The sequence below is a fragment of the Psittacula echo genome, assembly GCF_963264785.1.
Source record: "Psittacula echo genome assembly, chromosome: 4".
NCBI lineage: Eukaryota > Metazoa > Chordata > Aves > Psittaciformes > Psittacidae > Psittacula > Psittacula echo.
In genome coordinates, this window is record NC_137738.1 from 52,405,746 (window position 1) to 52,426,779 (window position 21,034).

Consider the following 21,034-nt stretch of genomic DNA (forward strand, 5'->3'; position numbering starts at 1 on the left):
CAGCTCTGGAGATGAATGATGGAAGTAAACAGGGCTGCTTGCTGCCCCATCGAGTTGTGTCTCTTGTGAGTCTGTGCACAACAGTCTGTGCACACCCCATGCCAAGCTTTACAGGAAGCTGAAGAGCTGAAGAGCCTCATCCATAGATGTCAGAGGATCAGGTTACCTGCATTCATAAAATAAGCGTGGGTACAATTAACTTCTCAGCTATCCTTCATTAAAAGCCAAACAATCCCACACTGCAGGTCACTTTCCCTCCTTCCCACACTGGTTTTGTGTCATCCTATCTTTCAGAAACTACACATTACTAGCATCACAGACACTGAGATCAGCATCTTAAGTTACAAAGCAATTCACTGGATTTGGGGTTTCCTGTTTTACCCAGACATGTTGCTGAGTTGCTGCTGACCCATTATCCCAAATTTCAATGCAGAGTGCCTCCCATTTTATAAACTTCTCTTCTGATTGATTATGGCTTTTTGTTTTCTTTTCTATTTTGTAACTCCATGTCCAGAAGGGTAGTTATATACTTCATTCTCTTTTATTTCACCAAAACATAAAGAGTTAACACTCTGAGAGATAAATTGCAGATTATTTCATTATAGAAATTTTTTGTTGGATTCATCCGGAGTTAATTAAGTTTCCAAGGAAAAGGTTTCCAAGGAAAAGATCTCCCTCCTCCCTACCCACCCATTTTAATTGTCACACTCCCTTATACCATACTTTTTTCATTTATTATTTTTATTCTTGTGTAAAGTACAAATTAAGGCTGCAAGAGCAGGCTTGTAAGCCCGATTAAATTTAAACGTATCCTTCGCATACAATTTATGTCAGTAAAATTAAGCATTTGCACTTATATACAGGGAGGAAGCTATAAATTATAGCCTGTCGATTAAGTGTTTCATGTAGAAATAGAAAAGCAAGGGGGTAAGGGAATGATGAAAAGCTGACCTTTTTTGCAGCAGCATGTAAAAGAACAGACTTGGCTCCGCACACATATCCTGACTTTAGTCAGGGCCATATAATGTAACTAACTGGGGGCCTTAAAAAAGCAGGGAGGTTTGAAGAAAAAAATATGGAACTGGAAGTAGCTTTAGAAATGGAAAAAAAACCCCAACAACTAAACAACCCAAACAAAGGATAGTCGATCGCAAAATCTAAAACCAGACCGCCACCAGGCCACCCTCCAAAATGTCCCAAACTCTGAAAAGTCAAGATCTTTGTTGTACAGCATATTTTTAAGGCTCATATGATGACAGTTTCCAGACCTCTGGCATGTTTCTTAATGGAAATGAATTCCTTTCAGACTTGAAAGCGTATCACAGAACTATAAAGTTCTTTTGCCTTTAATATTGCATTAGCTGGGACAAGGATATTTGTATCAGCGAGTCCGTAACAGAGTGTTCCTGGCTTGCTGGAAGTGTTTGACTGACCAATAGTGACAAGTGGTCTGAAAAGAGAAAATAGTCAAAATGAGAAACACTTGCTAAACAATTCCTTGAAGCCAGATTTGCATCAGCTTGAGAGGAGCTGCATCAGTTTGCCCACAGCAAGAAGCTTGCTCACTTTCATCAGAAAGCTGTGGAGACTCTCACCGTGAGAAGTTACTTCTCACACTACAGAAGATACTGACTCTCACCTTGCATACTATCTAGCATTAAGCTACAGGAAAACCAGTCAAGAATTTAGAGAAAAAACAGACTCATACCCCACACCTCCACACCCCCATAATATATTCCCAGCCTAGATATTTTACAGTACAGGGAAAAGAAGCCACCATAAGCCTTGAATATTAACTGTAATGATTTAAATGTTATATTTTAAAAAAGCCAAACCTTGGAGTGTGAACACGTTCTGCTTTGCTGGTGGTATGCACAGCGTTCAAGACACTTGCAGAGCTCCTGCCACCCTTCTGTCTGAGAGCCAGCCCAGGTAGGAATGTGACAGCCTGACAGTCCCGGCACTTAGGCAATGTTACTTGCTCTCCAGATTACTCCTGCTGCAGCACTTGAACTCTTTAGTCTCTTCGCATATTCAAACTCCCAAAGCACAAAGTAAGAGATAATAAACCCCTGTTTATCTGCTCAGTATTTGTAGCAGTTTCATGCCTCAGAGTCCTGTGCTACTTGTTGTTCTTATTTTTTCACGTAGGAATGCCTTGTTCTTCTGTCTTAGCAGCTTTCTGTATCAACCACTGCCATCCAAATATAGGAAAAAATGTGAAGGATTTTAACAATTCATCTGAATATAACACTCAAAGAACTCAATCCAGCATCTTGCGTTACACGATCAAAATATACTAACTAGCTCTACAGCTAAAACATAACAGAAAAGTTTCATTAATTGAACCACCACTGCTGATATGTCAATACATTTTAGCTGCAGAGCTAATTAATATGGTTTATTCAGCTGATTAGACCGCTAGCGTTCCAAGTCTTTTGATCACCAGTGAAATAATCACTAATCAAGGGCTGTCACAGATAGCACAACGCTTATACAGCTGCAGTTTCGAGACACCATTGCACAGAGGGACCCTGTATGGTATCTCTGCAATAACACTGAAAACTCGTTTAAGGAAGCTTTTAGTCCAGGATCACCATGTGGACATATAAGGCAAAAAGCAACAGCTCCCATAGCTGTTACAAATTAAATCAGTTCACTTGCTGTTGGAGGTTCATTTGCTTCATTCAATGGCCTATTGGTTTTCTTAATTCAATCCCAGATTTCATGTCAGTATGGTCTAGGAAAAGACATTTTCTCTTAGAATGTCTGTATCACTTTCCTCTTTTGGTGCAGCCTAATTAGATCTGTCCTGCTGTTTTCTTCTAAAAACAAAGCAGTTTCCAAACTCAGAATTATCATTCTATGGCATTATTACCACCTCATATACAAACTGCTGGCAATTGCTTGTGTTTTATGAGAGAGTTTTAAACTCCTGAGAAGAAACAAGTGGTGCCAAGGAGATGAAAAAATGAAATAGGAAATAATGCAAATAGCTTGGTGATGTGGACTGTCAAACTTACCTTGCTAACAGGCAAAGCAAGTGATTAAATGTTTATTATATCAACTTCAGAGTAATTCTTTTAATCATAAATAGCAGTAATAGAATGATTACTATGAGCGATATTATATCATAAAACTCCAATTTATCTCTAGTCTGCTGGCAGGTTTTTTGATAAGAAAAGGCATCAGAAGATGACGATCACACCTAAAGCCAGTTTCAAACCTTAGATGATGCAGTGCTGTTGCGTGTATACTAAAGGCCAGCAATGTGCCCTTGTGGCCAAGAAGGCCAATGGCATCTTGGGGTGTATTAGAAGGGGGGTGGTCAGTAGGTCGAGAGAGGTCCTCCTTCCCATCTACTCTGCCCTGGTGAGACTGCATCTGGAATATTGTGTCCAGTTCTGGGCCCCTCAGTTCAAGAAGGACAGGGACCTGCTGGAGAGAGTCCAGCGCAGGGCAACTAAGATGATTAAGGGAGTGGAGCATCTCCCTTATGAGGAAAGGCTGAGGGAGCTGGGTCTCTTTAGCTTGGAGGAGACTGAGGGGTGACCTCATCAATGTTTACAAATATGTAAAGGGTGAGTGTCAGGATGATGGAGCTAGGCTTTTCTCAGTGATGTCCACTGATAGGACAAGGGGTAATGGGTGTAAACTGGAGCATCAGAGGTTCCATGTGAACATCAGGAAAAACTTCTTTACTGTGAGAGTGACAGAGCACTGGAACAGGTTGCCCAGGGGGGTTGTGGAGTCTCCTACGTTGGAGATATTCAAGGCCCGGCTGGACAAGTTCCTGTGTGATGTACTCTAGGTTACCCTGCTCTTGCAGGGGGGTTGGACTAGATGATCTTTTGAGGTCCCTTCCAACCCTTGGGATTCTGTGATTCTTCTTGTACACTTTCTCCAGGCTGCCATAATGTGAAGAAATACAGCTGTATAAAGCATATCATACAACAGCAGTAAACCAACTTCAAAAAAGGGAAAATACTTCGAAGACTGAAAGAAAATGTATGCCTAGAATTCTGTATGGGACAATCAGAAACTGGACCCTTCAGCACATAGGGAATGAAGGGGAAACAGGGTAGGAGGCAGGGTAGGAAGGGCTCAGCCAGAGATGTTGTTTGCTTCTGTGGTGTCTATACAGCAATTATTGGCCTATGTGATAAATTTGACAGCCTGTATCGCAATGTTGCACAAAGGTCAAGAAAAATTAAAAGACTTTTGGACAATCTTAACATTTCTGAAGTGCACTTTTTGTATGATGACCTCAACTCCCTTGTGCTCCATAAACATCCTATGTGCATATCATTATTCAGAATATTCACTGTGCATTTGTGGAATAGTTGCTAAAATATGCTTTGCAGATTTTAGAGTAAATTTAATATCTCATTGCATGCAAACTTGATCAACAGAATTTACAATTGCTCTTGTGTTAGCGGAATGAAGGACTGATTTTCTGTGAGTCAGAAAATGGCTTCTGTAATCCTTATTGCCTTGAAAGGCTGTATTGTTGTTTTCATCACTTGACCCATTACTCTTTTCATCATTTAATTAAATTATAAACTCTCTTGCTGATGCCGCTTGCTTGGATATTTTCCCATCCTTTTTTTTGTATGAACTCCTGTTCTCCTACTGCTTTTTCAATTTTCTAAGCTGCTTTGCCATTAACATCACTGCTGGAAGTTAGAAGCCTGACACACAAATCTATTTAAAGCAAGATCTGAGGCTATTTTTTGATGTGATACAAATTTAACACACACACACACAAAAAAAAAACAAATCCCAAACCAAACCCCAAAACACCAAAAAAACCACAACACCACACTTAGATGAAATTGTACTATTTCTTCTCCTTTAAGCAAGTGCAAGAAGAATGAATACTTGTCTGTTCTCACATCCTGTGTAGGAGGTGAGCTGGGCTGCATTTACATAGCATAGATGGGATTTGGAGGTATGCTGTAAAACAGTCACAGCTCTCCGTAACAGAACACTTTTTTTCCTTCTTTCAGGAAAATCAGAAAATTTTTTGCAAAGTAAAACCAGCTCAGCAACTTTCCACTGACAAGTCACAGAGAATGTTTGCAGTATTTTGTTTTCATTCTTAAGCCTGTTCAATTTATGATGTCCCAAAGCTCCCACCTAAAAAAACCAACCCCAAAACCAGACATATCTCCGCAAAACTTTAACCGCTACACTTTCCACACCATGATAATTTTAGTAAAGCTGACATTTATAATGCAGCAGAAACCTTGTTTCTTGGAAAGCTCATCTGTCCACCACCAGAACCAGAACAAATGAGGTAGTACTGATTTTGTTTGCCTGTTACTGTGCTAGCATGCTGACATCATGTATGCTCTCCAGTGCTCACTACCACATTTTCAAGAGAGGAAAAAGACTGTAAATGAAAGTACTTTGTCCATCACAGAACCAACTTCCTAAATTTCAAACTAAGCAGGCCTAAAGTCTGATCTGTGTTTATTTCACTGTGTTGCTGGAGGGGAACTGTATGCTGTGTTTCTTATATGTATATCTAAGAATCTCCATTGCAGAGCTGGTAGGCTTATATGGACACATAAAAATAATGTAGTTAAAACTGACACAGTTCATCTGCATCACTGCTATTTGTACTGGTAGAAAGTTTCTTCCACTAAAACTTTGGTTTAAGTCAAATGTTTTCATTAACAACTATGATCACCTGGGCTGTACCTCTGTATCATTCCTTCTTTATGCTCTGGTTTTCTGTTTACCTGCTGTGAACAGCAGCTTCTATATCATTAGTGTTATATATAGCAGAAACAATTTGCAATTGAGCTGATTACTGTGATCAAGGCCAATCTGTTAATACTGGGTGTCAGGGAATATTAAATGAGGGTGTTTGTAAATAGAGTAAATGAATACTGTTTCTTTTATAGACACTCTGCTTCCACTCAAATATCTTCATTGGCTGCACATCCCTCTTGTGAATTCCTTGAATGAAAAAGTAACAGGTATTTTCCTTGTAACACACACTTGCTTTTTGATTCCAAGAGTAGCTGCAGATCCTAAAAGTGTTTATTATAAGATATTCAGTTTCATTCCAACAACAGTCCCCTTCCTATCATCACCTCATTTAACATGTAGTACTGTATTGCAAGATGTCATTTTCCCATAAAATTGAATTAATCTACATACTACTACACAATGCATTATTATTTAATTAACAAACCATTTAATAATTAATTTTTCTATGTATATTTCTACTATTATTTGTACTGCAGTTTCAGGTGTGCACAAGCCTCATAATGTTAAAAGCTGTATACCGATGTAACCAAAAATCTATACTCAAGCATCAATAGGCTGATGAAAGTTTAGTCTTGATTAATTTTAAGATATAATAATTGAAAGGTAGAGGTTGCAGAAGAAATAAAAGGAAAGCCAGCATATTTTACACCATAATCCATAACCTCAGCCTACCATACACTCTGCAGGGTGCTAATGCACAAAGCACAGGAGAAAACCACTGCTGGTGCTGCTCCTATTCTTCAGTTTACATGAGGCAATCAGTTTTCAAGGCTGTCCGCCCACAGTGTTCAAACTGCAGAATTTCCTTTCACATTAACAACAGGCTAGAGTCTAAACACAGCCAAGGAGGGTATTTCCCACTTTTCACCCTCTGCCCTGATGTTTACTTGACACAGTACACCTGTGGCAGTGGAGGAGATTTGGAGGACAGCATAGGGCAGGAAGATCCAGTTTTCAGTAGTTTAATACAGAGAGAGACCAGGATGAATGGAACTTGAGTCAAATGCTGCCCTAGGGATGTAGGAAGCTTATAGAGATTATGATATAACATTGATACAGTGATCTCTACTGTGTGAGTAGTATTTTACACAACTATGTCTTTATGACTAAAACCAGCTAGGTTTTCATTAATTTTTTTTTTTTTTTTTTTTTTAATGTGTAAAAACCTCCTTGGGAGCCCAGTGAAACAGAATACATCTGCTTCTTCAGCTTGTTATGACATCTGAACTTGTAGAACAGACTGTCACTGGATTTTCCTACACATGCTTCTTTTCCACTCAGATGAGAAAAAGACAGGTTGGTTGCAATCAGTTACTCAGCTTGTCAGCTTTTCAGCTGTCATACCAAACTGGAAGGCTGGCTGCTACATTAAGCCAAAACATCAGCCTCATCTTAAAATACCTACCCCAGCAGTAGCACAGGGTAGACATCTCCTTTTCACACAAACTGTCTCAAAAGGCAATAAGAAAGTAAGGCTTACTAGATCAGATCAGAGGTCAGCCTTGCTCTGAACCTTTCCCGATAGTGATGAGTAAAAGGTGTGTAGGGAAAGTATAAGACTAAAATGACTATGTAAAGGGACATCCCCGCAATATTCTGCTAGCTTCCAGTGATTTGTTGCTGTCAAAGCAGAAGTGGAATTTTTGCATTTAATAATCCTTGATAGAATTTTCTTCAGTAACTTTGTCCAATAATTTTTGCACTTACAGAGGCTTTGATTGCCCACAGTGTCCTGTGGCTAGAAAATCCATGGCTCAACTATATGTAATGTGAAACAGTATTTCCTTTTGTTTGTTTTAAAAACCGACTTCACTTGATACCTTCTAGTTCCTGCACTGAAAGAACACACCAACTGTCATCCCCAGTATCTCCTTCATGACCTCTGTTGCAGGGCCATCAGTCATTCCTTTTCCAGGTACAGGTGTGCTCCTAGTCTATTTGGGTCTTGTGCTGAAGCCACTCCACACTGCTGATCATCTCTGTTCCTCTCCTGTATGTCTGTTATAGTCCTTCTGTATCTTTCCTAAGATAAAAAGGCCAGAACATGGAAAAGGCTTCATTAGAACAGTATTGAGTGCCAAGACGGTGATTCCATATATCTATTTATTACAAAAGAAAGATTTTATTCTTGAGTAACAGTAACACACAGTCTATCCTAGTATGTGTAGGGGTTGGGGGTGTATGTGTGGAGTTTGCACTTACCTGCTTTGAATTCCACTTGCCAGTTTCTATGACAAGATCTTCCTGCAGTTTCACATCCTTTTTTTAGCACCAGTTTGAAACAAATCATATACTACATCCTGTGCAAAGAAGGATCCCAGTGTAGAAATGTTCCGAAGGTGCTGTAGTGGAAATATAATTTTGTATGCGTCTTCTTAAAAAGAATGTCATTTTGTTCTTTATCACAATCACTAGATCCATCTCTTGTCTTACAGATTCTCTGGCAAGCTGCCTCTTTCTAACATGTCTGAAAAATAGTTTTTTATGCATGTTCATGTCTTTTGCAAGTAGTTTCACAAAATTCCCCTTTTTGGGGATGGAGGGAGGTCGTCTTCCTTTTAACCTTCCAGAGCTTATGATCTTTGCTCTTTTCCTGAATTGGACACAACTTTAGCGCACTGAGGGATGCCTTTTTCAATTGGTTGCCCTCCTACCAACTTTTTAGTGTTCTTTCCCTGATCTTTTAAAAGATACGGTATGTATTTGCTCTGTGCCTCTGATATACTATTGATGTGGTTTAACGTGGCAGGCAGCTAAGCACCACACAGCCACTTGCTCATTTCTCCCCAGTGGGATGGGGGAGAGAATCAGAAAAAAGGTGAAACTCATGGATTGAGTAAAGACAGTTCAATAGGACAGAAAAAGAACTGAAAATAATAGTAACGATATATACTATCAATACACAAACCAAGTGATGCACAATGCAGTTGCTCACCACACGCTGACCAATGCCCAACCAGACCCCTGGCCAGTTTTATTGTTCAGCCTGACGCTATATGGTTGGAATATCCCTTTGGTGAGTTGGGGTGAGCTGTCTTGGTTGTGTCCCCTTCCAGCTCTTTGTGCACCCCCAGCCTCCTTGCTGGCAAGAAAGTACAAGAAGCTGAAAAGTCCTTGACTTAGCGTAGGCACTGCTCAGCAACAACTAAAACACCAGTGCGTTATCAACATTATTCTCATCCTAAATCCAAAACACAGCGCTGTACCAGATACTAGGATGAAAATGAACTCTATCCCAGCTGAAACCAGGACAAGTATTTTTAAATTATCTGCATGCCATACTTACAGACTTTACTCTTTAAAAGTTTAAAGATTCCTCTTTTATGTAATCTTATGTGGTTTTAAACACATTTTTACAAAATTCTCCTTTTTGAAATGAGTCACAATGATATAGATATGGATTGGTTTTGTTGGACCTCCTAGGCTGTTGGATGTAAGCTTATTCTGGTCCCTGTTACAGAGTGCCTGTTCCACAGCAGCATTTATGAATCAAGTCCAGTATTACTCAGGCAAAGTAAAGAGCTTATTGTTCCATCTAAGGTTCCCTGAGTACCTGGTCCAGGAGGAAGTAATGAAGAACAACTAAATGCTTAACTTTGACACTAGGTCTCAACACAGTACACCCAGGAGTGTTTGCAATCTCTTGCCACAGCCACTGTCCCTGTCCCTGTGTTCTCATCTCCACCAGCAGGTCACAGGTGTTGATGCATTCCAGTGGATCACTGGTTCCTATAAGTATCATATAAGTATCATACAGGTGACAGAGGAAGGCCCATTGAGCATTGCCAATAAAAAAGCAAATGACAAAAAGACAGAAATATTTCTAATCTGCTTAGAAAAGTCAATCGAATTTCAAGGCCTGAAGCAGATAGACTTCGATGAATTTAGAAATATAGAACTAGTGTTGGAACTAAAACTACAGAAGTTCAAATATAAGAGTCTTGCCAACTGTGAGAACTTAATCTCTAGGCAGCTTTGAATATATGACCTGCTTCCATGTCTTTGCACTGTATTACATGGTGAAGAGATGAAAACAGAAAACTGTTCATTAAGGGGGGGTTATTATTATAGTGGGTCCCCCAGGGTCTGGTATGCTGTAATAAAAATAAGTAATTAGGTTTTAATTCATTAATAAAGTAAAAATTAATAAAACTAATAATCTATGTGGAAGTCAGGCTAGCTACAACAGCTGGTGAAGGTAAGGATGGTGGAATGGAATGAAAGAGTATTTAAAGAAATGGCACAACAGAAAGAGTGATAAACATAAATAAGTCTCTTGTCTTTCTAATCTTGAAACATTCATGCCCTTGTTCAGAATGAAAAAGATGCTAAAGACAAGTAGGGTATTGTACTGAAAAATATTGGCTGCCCAACGGCTTTGGAAAAAAACATGCCATGTTCACAAATACCTCCCCTGACCTGTTTATTAAAAAAGGACAATAAATGACCGAGCAGTGAATATTCAGGGCCTGGGAGATTTTATCAGGCATAATGTTTCTGGGAAAACTGGTATGATACAGTTGGCTGTAGGAAGAACTATGAATTCAGATCTTTCTCAGGTCAGCTGATTCTGTTCCCTTTCTAATTCCATGTACAGTTGCTATTTAACATTTTGCCAATCTTCTGGGAAAGTCCGTCAAACAAAGGTTTTGAACGTGACTTGCACAGATTGCTGACTGCCTTTCACAGCCTGGACATTTTATGAAGTCCCTCACAGATGACCATGTTTTGTTTCATTTTTTAATGCATTCCATAAAGGAAGAATTCTGAACTAAGCCACTGTGATTGCACTTAATCAACTTGCGAACAGAACAGCACACAGAAAAGAATTCATTATATGACTATAGTGAATTCCTGCTATATAAGGATAGTGTCATTATGAGTAGAGTTTATTGAAACCAAAATGCCTGAATTTATTTATAGGTCTTATGTACAAATGAAAGGAGCAAAGGAGGTTTAAAACATCTGATATGCTTGCTGTAATGTTCACTTTCCTGGAAGTTAGCTGTAACAGGGACAAGTGACCAAGGGTGAGACTTTGTGCTCACCATTTACCTGTATCTGCTGCTGTTGAAGTCTGCAGGAAACCCCTCATTTACCTCACAGGAAAAAGAATTATGCCAACGCTAAGCTCTTCTGGAAACACATACTCTGGAAAAACACAGAAGACTGCAGGTAAAATGATTCTAGTGTTTCAGAAGCACTAGGAAGCAGCATTTAAAAATGCTAAGTATTTTGCCCTCGAAACTACAGAAACGTTTTAGAAACCGTTAGCAGGAGTTCAAGGAGATTGATACTGCAGCCAGCAGAGGCACAAATAAATAACTCTTCAGTAATGTGGGCTCCCTGTGCCACAACTCTTAAAGGTACTTCAAAAAAATCAATAGATTGACAAAATATTTTATTAAGCTAAGATTCTTTTTACCTGCCTGGGAAGAGTAACAGCTTTAATCAGTTACAAAGAGAACTTTTTTAGACTCTATTTAGTCACATGGAGGAAAAATGATCCAATTAGTGGTTTCAAATATTTTATACCACTGTGGTAATTTCTGCTGCCAGCATACCACTAACATCTGCACTATTTCACAGAAAGAAATGCTGCAGACACTGTATATGTTACCAAATATTCATGGCTTACCTATCAAGGTACTACTGCCCACTGGTACTGGTGTCAGTCAAGAAGAGCCTCACAGGAGTCAGTGGAGTTGCCTCAGAAGAAATGAGATCAAAATCAGTCGTTGTATCACCACTAAAAAAGTATTGCTTTTTTTTTTTTTTTCCTAAATGTGTAACTCATAAATCCCTTGAAAACAAGTAATGCCCCATTAATTCTATTTCTTTCATAATCAGGGAGCTAGTCATTTCCTGGCCCTGGCATAAGTCATATTATCATGTTAATTTATTGGTAGAACTGCAAATATTAACTTCTGACAACTTTTACTATTGTTATTATAATTATTTTTATTATTTACTTATGAAAATCAGCACAGAGTCTACTGGTCACTGTCCCAAAGAGCTTTCTCCTTTGTCCACTGACTTCCAAGGGACATGGATTGAATCCAAACAGACTCGCAAGACTTTTTCAATGAGGGTCATATCCTAGCATGGAATTATTTCAAGCTGAGCTGACTAGGAATTTGGCTCACTTGCACTTTGGCTCATGGTGGTGTTGCCCATCAGGTTCATGATGACAAGTGAACAGGAAATTTCACCACTGCATCATCAGAATGGTTCAGATTGCTCCAGGTGCAGCATGAAGCCAACCTTTCTGTAGAAACCCTGAGATGTGATACACAATGAAATCACTGTCTCTTGATCTCCTAACAGCATGCTTGAATAGGCTGTGGTGAAACCTCCCCAGAGAGACAACAGAAGCCCTATCACGTTTAGAGCTGGATAGTAGGAAACACTTATGAATGTACTGTAGGGAGCAATTCTTCTTGGCAGGGGCTGTGTTAAGTGATGTAAGAGAGGGCTTTTCAGCTCTTTTTTCTATGCCTTTGAGGATATAGTGTTGCTATTTGGCATTTCTAAGCAGAGGCCTGAGCCTCAGAAGGAAAGATACAAAAGAGGAGATAACCAAATAACTGATTTCCTTGCATGCTTTCTCTGTATTCAAGGACTTTTCAGAAGTGAGATGTTGGGCTAGAGGCGAACACTGATAAAGTTATGAGGAGCTGAAAAGCAAAGTGGTTATTGCTTTGTCCCTTTGGGTCTGTTTTCCCGATTATTATCTTAGTATTTTCTGTCACACCACTATGCACAGATGCTTTTCTTGAATAACACTGGAAGGTTTCAAATTCATGTCCAAGATTTTTATGTGCTGTGACATCTACAAGAAACTGGCAGATAATCATAGCTCTGTAGTTTCAAAAAGGTAACAGTGTAATTAAAAAACCTGAAAACAAAATATTACTAATCAGATGGTGGTCAGTGATAGATATACAAGTGTTGTAATCACGTTCATGCTAGTTCTTGCTAATCTTCTATCAGTCATTTTTCACTCTTTTTTTCCCTCTTCAGCAAGTTTTTCATTAAGTAGATGGAGCTGTGCCAGATTCAGCTTTCATTCATATCATTGTAAATCATGGCTGAAACCTGTGGTATTATTCTTGCTTTCTCCACATACAACTTAGATGAGCTTTCAGGCTGCTGCCTTAGGGCTCAATACATCTTGATACCTTTTGGAAAAACATTTGAAAAGTGAAAGAACAGTTCTGAGGCATCTTTCCAATCCTTTCCCTCTCCTCTCCTCTCCTCTCCTCTCCTCTCCTCTCCTCTCCTCTCCTCTCCTCTCCTCTCCACCCATATCTTTCTTTCTTTGCTTGCCTGCTGCCTCAGGCTCATATCATCTTCCCTGACTTTCTGAAAGAAAAAAAAAAAAAAAGCAATCGTAGTGATCTGGTGAAGTAATTTGGAACATATCCCAGCATTCCAGCAATGCTGTGCTAAAAATCTGAAATACCCACAGTTCAGAGTTGCTACAATGGCATACCTACTCCTTCTGCCATCTGTTTGCTCTCTCACCTGCAAGCCTGTTCACATGCTAAAATCCTCTCATGTCAAAAATCATGCACAGTGTTAAGCTTCATAAAAGCATGAAATGTGAGACTTCAGTAATAGCAGCATACTTATATAGCAGCCTTCACAGTAGGATTTTCTCGTTGCCTTAGGTGGAGTTCATGTATTTTCTTTTGTATCCCATCTCTAGGGAATAAATTATTCAGTTGTTACAGTTTTTGTTGACTCAGAGTCTGAAATTAGTGCTGTTCAATATCCTGACTATCATTTTAAAATGCCCCAGGCTTTTGATAGCTGGGTAACCTCTTGATAAGGTTGTGTTGTATTAGGAAAATACAGGAGTATGGTCAGTGGCATTGCTAGGCCATTCAGTAAGTTATGAAGGCATATGTGCTTTGGAAATACCTAAGCGGTTACATAGACTAGATATGGTAGATGACACAACAACCCCTAACTGAAACAGGCTTCCAATCCTCGTTAGGTCACAAACGGTGTATTTTGAACTTCCAATTCAATGTGTTATAAACCCTCCATGTAATTTCTATAGATGGCAATTTCTGTTCAGCAGCTGCTGAAGACGCCATCACTGGACTTAGAACAATGATGTTCTCAATCACCCCAGCTGGGTTTACAAGGGCGAAGTACCTCCAGCGCATGCAGGTTCTCAGTATTCAGCCCAGCACAAAATTTCACTGTTTATCAGGCACTGTGCTAACAGGGTGCCCCAGAGTAATTTGTTTCTAAGAAATTCTTTCTTTCTCTTTCCTTCCCACTCTCTTGACATCATTGTGCTACAACTGAGCTCCACTATACACTTTAAAATAGTTGCTACAGATCTTGCTTGCAATAGGGCAGCAAAACCTTGCCAGTGTTGGAGCCTTGGAAAGCCAGGATGGAAGGTGCTGCTGAAGAGTAAGGCAGAAAACACAGGACTGCAGTTTCTGTGGAGCCAGAATTGACTGTTTTTGCCTTCACTCCTATCATCCATTAGAAGCTGCCCCTATCTTGCTCTTTCCAGCCTCTTCCTGTGGCTCTGTTCCAGCTCTGGCCAAGGGTGGAATAATCAGGCCCCTGCCTGGCACAAGCCATCATGCTTGGGACAGGAGACAATTTTGCCTATGCTGGAGGCAAATTTTGAGCTGGTTCTTGTTACCTAGTCACAAAGTTCAAGTTTTATCTGAAGAAAGTATAATTTATTTCAGTTCTCTCTGCATTTTCCTCAGCAGGTTACATTGTCCCCTAGTTGCTTCATCCTTACACAAGCCTAATATCGCATGAGATAGGCTATCACACGGTGAGTATATGCATTCTTTTAGGACTAATTATGTAAATTTGGCTTCCAGCATTTTTTTCTGTATATAGTCTGGGGCCAAAGGACATAGCCTTCTTAGTGTTTAGGACATGCTAGATAAAGAGAAGTTGAAAAGAACGTGCTGTGTTGACTGCTGTAATTGCTGACACATTCCTGTGGTATACTCGATCATTAGAATAGCTCACTTAAAACAATATTTTCTTTATAGAAAGGAAGTTGGTAATCGTGTTGTTATGTTTATCTGCTTTGCATTTTCAGTTTAAATATTCAGCTGGCATTCAGTGTATGGTTATTGGTTACCAGAGCACGTTGATTCAAATTTTCATTATCCAACTGCAAGCTGATTTTGTCGAATGCTATTTAAGCATCTTATTGCTGCAGATTTTCATATATGGGCCTTTTGGATTTTAATCATGAAAGTGGGCCATTTGAAAATGCTGTAATCTCTAACTGCTCTGTGATTAAAATGACTGTGACAGATTTGAATTTGGTCAAGTCCATCTACAAACCACAGTGACCAAAATGAGCTGGTTGTAGAAACCATGCAGGGAAATACATTATCTAAAGTACAAATCTAGCTCTGAAGTTTATGAGACTAAGTGGAGTCTTGCCAAAACAACTCGTTTTACTTGATGGGGTTGAGCTAAACCTGTATTATTGATGAGTTTCTAGTGTTTTGTTGGTGTGTAAAGTGATATATGGAAACAGCAGTCTTACATAAGTCCTACTTCCTCCCTCTAAGCTGATAACCCAAGTTATTGCCATTACAGTCTCATCACTCCCCGCCACTCAGTGCCACTCTGCTAGCCCAGCCATTCCCACCCTCTGCTGTGAAACGCCATCATCTCACTGTTGCCCTCACTGTCCAGCACTATGCAAGCCCCATCTGAATCCCAGGTTCTTCTCTCTACTCTTCTTGTTCAAACTGCCTTTGCCTGTTACCGCCCTTCCTCAAATTTTCTCGACACTTGGAAAACCTACAGAATGAATTCAAGTGGTTTACATGATGGAAATGAAACTATGAGAGAAGAGAAAAGATGATCTATCTTCTTAGAATCATAGAATGGTTTGGGTTGGAAGGGACCTTAAAGATTACCTGTCTTCATAAGAGAGGTGCTCCAGCTCTCTGGTCATCTCTGCGTCCCTCCTCTGGACTTGCTCAAGTAGGTCCACGTCCCTCTTCTGTGGAACACTGTTTTTCTAGGTACTATTTTCCATGAAACCTCTATGGAAAAGATCCTGCATTACAGAGTATGGACTTCATTGTGTTGGGATTCATCTGGTCTCTCTTCAAGTTAGGTGTCTTGCCCACATTTGCCATCTCTGCTCCTTTGGAAGAAGTGATACTGACACCTCAGGAAAGTAATTCAGTGCACCTATCTGAAACATTTGCTTCAAGATGGGGTTACCTGTGCCTCTCCACTGAAAATAAAAGTTGTCTAAACAATTAACTTAAGCAAAATGCTAACCTTTAATGTCCTGGGTTTGGTAAGCTGAATCCTGTTTCAAAAGAATAATAGTAGCTCTTACAGAGTGTGTGGGACAGAAGAGGGTTGTATTTCCAAGCAAGAATTTACGAAAGTACTTACTATGAGATTATTATTCTTCACTATGCCCTGAAAAGTTAGAAAGTCACCCTGAATGAAGTCCTGCTGTCTGAGTTAAACCTACGGGCCTCTCTTAGTAACAGCCACTGTCTTATTTATTACAGAAATGGAAAATGAATACCGCAAAACACTGCTGGAAAATCCCAAAATAGTTAATGCAGGTGTAAATTGCCTGGGCATGTTAGTTAAAACTTTAAAACCTGCATACTTGATTTAAAAGACAATTTAAATCTCACAAAACTACTAAGGTAAATAAATCCTTCATTAAAGTGAAACATGCTAATAAAAGTCATCTAGTCTGTGGACTAGAACTTTTGTCAGCAGTGACTTCCTGTGTTCCCTGGACTTTGTGAACGACATGCATATCCCTGCTGTGAAACACTGAGTTCGCATTATACCTAGATATTTTATGAGGCCTTTAGTCTTTCAGTATTGCTTGAGAACAGTTTGTAAACAGTATTCAAAGTCCCAATCTGAGATCTGATGGGATGCAATTCTGCCATGAGTTAACACAGAAATAATAGTTAGCTAAGTCTGGACTGATCATCTAAACTTCCTTTACTGGTCAGAAACAAGAAAAATTCACAGGGAGAGTAATCTCATTCTGCAAAAGATACATAAAATAAACATAACTAAAAAAGGCACATAAATAAACAACTGAGAAACCCTTTTTACAAAGTACATGATGGTACCAACTTAGGTACAGGTGAATAAGATTTTTGTTAGGTTCATGTCAGGCAAGATGAAGAGAACATTCCTCTTTTCAGGATATTAGAACATAACCCTTGCAAAACAAACATGAAGCTGGAAATTGTCGTGCAGGAATACCATGTCCAACTCCTTATTTCAAGTTTTAACAAGTGAAATTATTTCTAAGAAGCCTAATTAAAAGAGGATTTAAAATTTCAGCTAATCTTTTCAGGTTTACCATATTGCCCACTTCCACAAACATATGCCTCTGCTTGCTTCACCTTTTGTTGTTCCAGATCTATTTTTAGTTCAATTGTTATTAGAAACTCTTCACGTTCTTGAACACTAAACTGCACTGGCAGCTGAGGAAGTACAACAGTGAAAGATTTACAACATGTGTTTCTTGAAGCTCCAGTTTTCTTTTAGAGACTGTTAGAAGATTATTGGATTGGTTTTCAAGCAAGGCTTCAAAAGAGTAATCCAGTAATAGAACATCTTAAGATTTAATTGTTAAATGGAGCAATTACTGCATAGTGTGAATGTCTCAAGTTCAGCCTCTGAGTATTCTTTGAGCTTGAAATGCATTGCACCAACAAACAGCCCCACAATTTAGTGTAAGCAAACCCTTTTACTGGCATAAATTTTTCTGTACTCACCATGAGGGAGAGTAAAAGGGAAGCATGGGGTCAGTTTTCCCTCCTCTATGTCCCAGATATTGTTTATTCTGCAGTGCATTGTTTGTTTTAGCTTGATATTTCTTTTTAAAATGTCTTTACTAGACTAGAGTGCTACAGTTTTAAGCCTCACAGGCAAACTTCAGCAAGTTATGAATAACTTGGGGAGTGGGATTTCAATGTAATTCAGGAAGGAGAACTAAGCTAAGAAGAAATATTCAACCTTTTCATGGAAGGACTGAGTATTCTTTTCAAAGTCATATATCAAAAAGCCACACACAATGGAAACATTCTCTCTCCCTAGAACATAAAAGAAGAGGGAACTGCCTGTTATGTGTTCCAAAATGATCCCTTTTCATTACAACTTCAGAATTTTTCTCTCTGGGGATCACTGACTTCAAACCATGAAGAAAGGGAGAAACGACATCGTACTATTTCCATTAAAAGCAGCCATGCGTAACCTATATTTTTTCCTTTCCTTTTTTTTTTTTTCCCCATTTCACAATAATATTTGCATTCCAAAAAAAAAGTGTTCTTTTTTTTTTTTTTTTTTTTTTAATGAGCTGAGGTTAAGAAAATGAAGTTGCTGCCGACAGTGCTGTTCATAACACTTGCGTCTGCCTTGTTTTAAGCCAGCAGCAGAGAAACTGCTATGTCTGTGTGAAATTCATTAGAAAACAAAACATTCAATCCTTCTTCATTTGGCCTGATCCTTCTTGTTTACCATAATTAAGTTATAAGAAAACCATCTCACACAACATTCTCTCAGTCTTGCAAATGCGTAAGCTAGAATTGAATTTTTTTATAAATGATCCCATGTACAGTGTATTCACAAAACTTTTACATATGAACAGTTAGAAAAGAAATAAGAAGAAATGATCCAGAGACAGTAGAAGAGATCTGGAGAAAAGGCAATAATATGTATGATAAGGCAAAGGTTTCATCTGACTTTTAATAAAGTGAAGAAAAATAAAATTAACAAAGGGCAGTCAGTATAACACAAAGAATATAAATAGAAAGAGCAACATAGTTCCAGAAAAGAATTTTTCTAGGTCTGATGACACTGAAGCAAGAAGCTAACTTTGGATGTTTCAATATCAGAAATATAAGATTACTGTAGCAAGAATTTAGATAGATAAAAAATGAATGTAAGACATAAATAAGACTGATAAATGAAAGACAAAACAGCACTCGTCATTCATATATTGTTCTTTAGATGTTCAAAGCATTATACAGACATTATAAATTAGCTCCTTTATAGTATCTGTTTAAGGCAGGGAGATTTTTAATCCCCTTTTTAAAGATCAGGAAACTAAACCAGAAATGTAAAATGGCTTAACCAGGGAACACATAACAGAATGAGGCCATTTTAGTTTCATTCTTGTATTTATTCATACATATAATGCAGCAGTAGTCAAAAGATCTGTCTAAAGCATACTATGTAATGCAGATTTTTATTTTTTTACATTCAAATCATAGCAAGTGATTTGGCAGCAATTATGGCAGCAATAGATGCCATGATTGTTTCTAAATTTCTGAAATGTGAGCTATCAGTAAAAAAAGATAATGGCATAAAATTATTGTAAAGTCAGAGAAAAGTTACATTAGAGTTTTCATATTTTGTAAATAAAAGGCAACAGGAAAACATTCAGATGGTAGTGTCTGGAGGGCTGAAATGGTTTCTCAAAACACGTTTTACCAATCCTGTTGCTTCAGTTGCTTAAGCCTAGACTCTTCTAGCAATGTGCATCCTCACAAGCTTGTGCTAATAGTATTTACAGCGATTCACAGATTACAAGCAAGGCTAACAAATTTATTTAACATTCACATATTGATGCAGACACATGATGTTTGACGTAACTTGCTGTCAGCTTCAAATCACCAACCTTTGCAACATTCACACGTGACTTGCATTTTCACAGCCACACACAGCAAGACTCCGTGAAAGCAGTCTCTCCATATAACTGGAATTGCTAGTTAATATCAGGAAAACCTGCTTTGAGTTTATTAGAAAAAGTAATCTTCTCCAGAAATGAAGACTGCAAATAGGAATTGTAATTAAAAGGTACTCTAAAGATGTTCATTGTTATGATCAGTATAAAGAAAATGACACTTGAAATATGTTCGAACAGGATATATGATTGCTATGTCTCATATTGTTTGCTAGAATAACAACACAGTATGGCAACACTGATTTTGTCTTGTCTTTTCTGGAATTTAGGAGTGTAACACTGGGCACTGAAAGCACTTCTATTTCTACCTGGTGCTTCCAAAGACTAAGACATGAATATGTTTCTTTTGCTGTCATCAATTCATTCTCACATCTATATTGGTTTTCAAAATTGTTTGCTGAATAACCATGGGAAGTGATCTGGATGTCCAAGTGATGTTAGATTATCCCTTTGTTTTATAAAAGTTGTGTTCTGTATTACCCCCAGCCTTTAAGTGGTTTATGATCTTTTCCCAGTCCAAGTCATGTGCAAAATTGATTAATATGCTTTCTTCCAATCATTCCTGAAACTATTGCATGCAGAAAACCCTCAGAAGGCACCTTCTCTCAATTAGCGGTGGAGGTTTTTTTTAAGGCATTTCTCTGCGTTCCCATACTACAGATTATGACATCAAACAATTGAGATTAAGATCACAGTCTGAATAAGCAGGAAGGACATATGTTCTTAGGAGGAAAGATCTCACACACAGAGGTATTTTCAGTAAATGGCAGATTATAAAAGCTCAACAAAAGCCTAGGCTTTAGATAGGCTTATTTTAAATGCTGTTCATTCCTTTGCCACTTTTAAAGCAAGATTTGGTCCTCGTGAAAACAGTAAACTGAGAGCATGAGATCCGGTGAGTTGCAGCAAAAGCCTTGACGAGGCAACTGTTACTCCTTTGGAAGCTTTTGTGAGATCCCCGTGCACAGTATTGCCAGCATTCACCACGCTTTCCTGAGGAACCAGGGTGGCTTGGTCATGATTTAGACCTCAGTGCTAAGATGACCAAGAGGAAACCTTTCTGATGGGCCATCTCTTTCCTCTCTGCCTCTAGAGAAAGAACAACCTAGGCATGGGCAGAGAGGCAGAAGATGACAGAAAGCTTTTCCTGAGGGAAGGCAATTTTTGCCATCATACTTACACTCATTCAAGTTGTCTTTTTGCCTTGCACGAGGACAAATGTTAGGAGGAAAGACATTTGGTGGTGCCACCTAGCCACAGGCCTCTCCTTCTCAGAGCTGGAGAAGTAAGGAGGTGAAATAAAGGCTGAATTTCCCCAGACTCTGGCTGAATGGTGATTTTTGATCGTTTTGAGGCCTGCCAAGGCACAGAGGAAGGATACTCGTCCTTGTTCTGGAGTCCCTGCTTTACGGGGACCCCCATCCTTTCTTAAGCATAGAGCACTGAGATAAGAATTAAAATGAAATCTGGGGTCACTGGGGTGGTTCTTACCTTTTG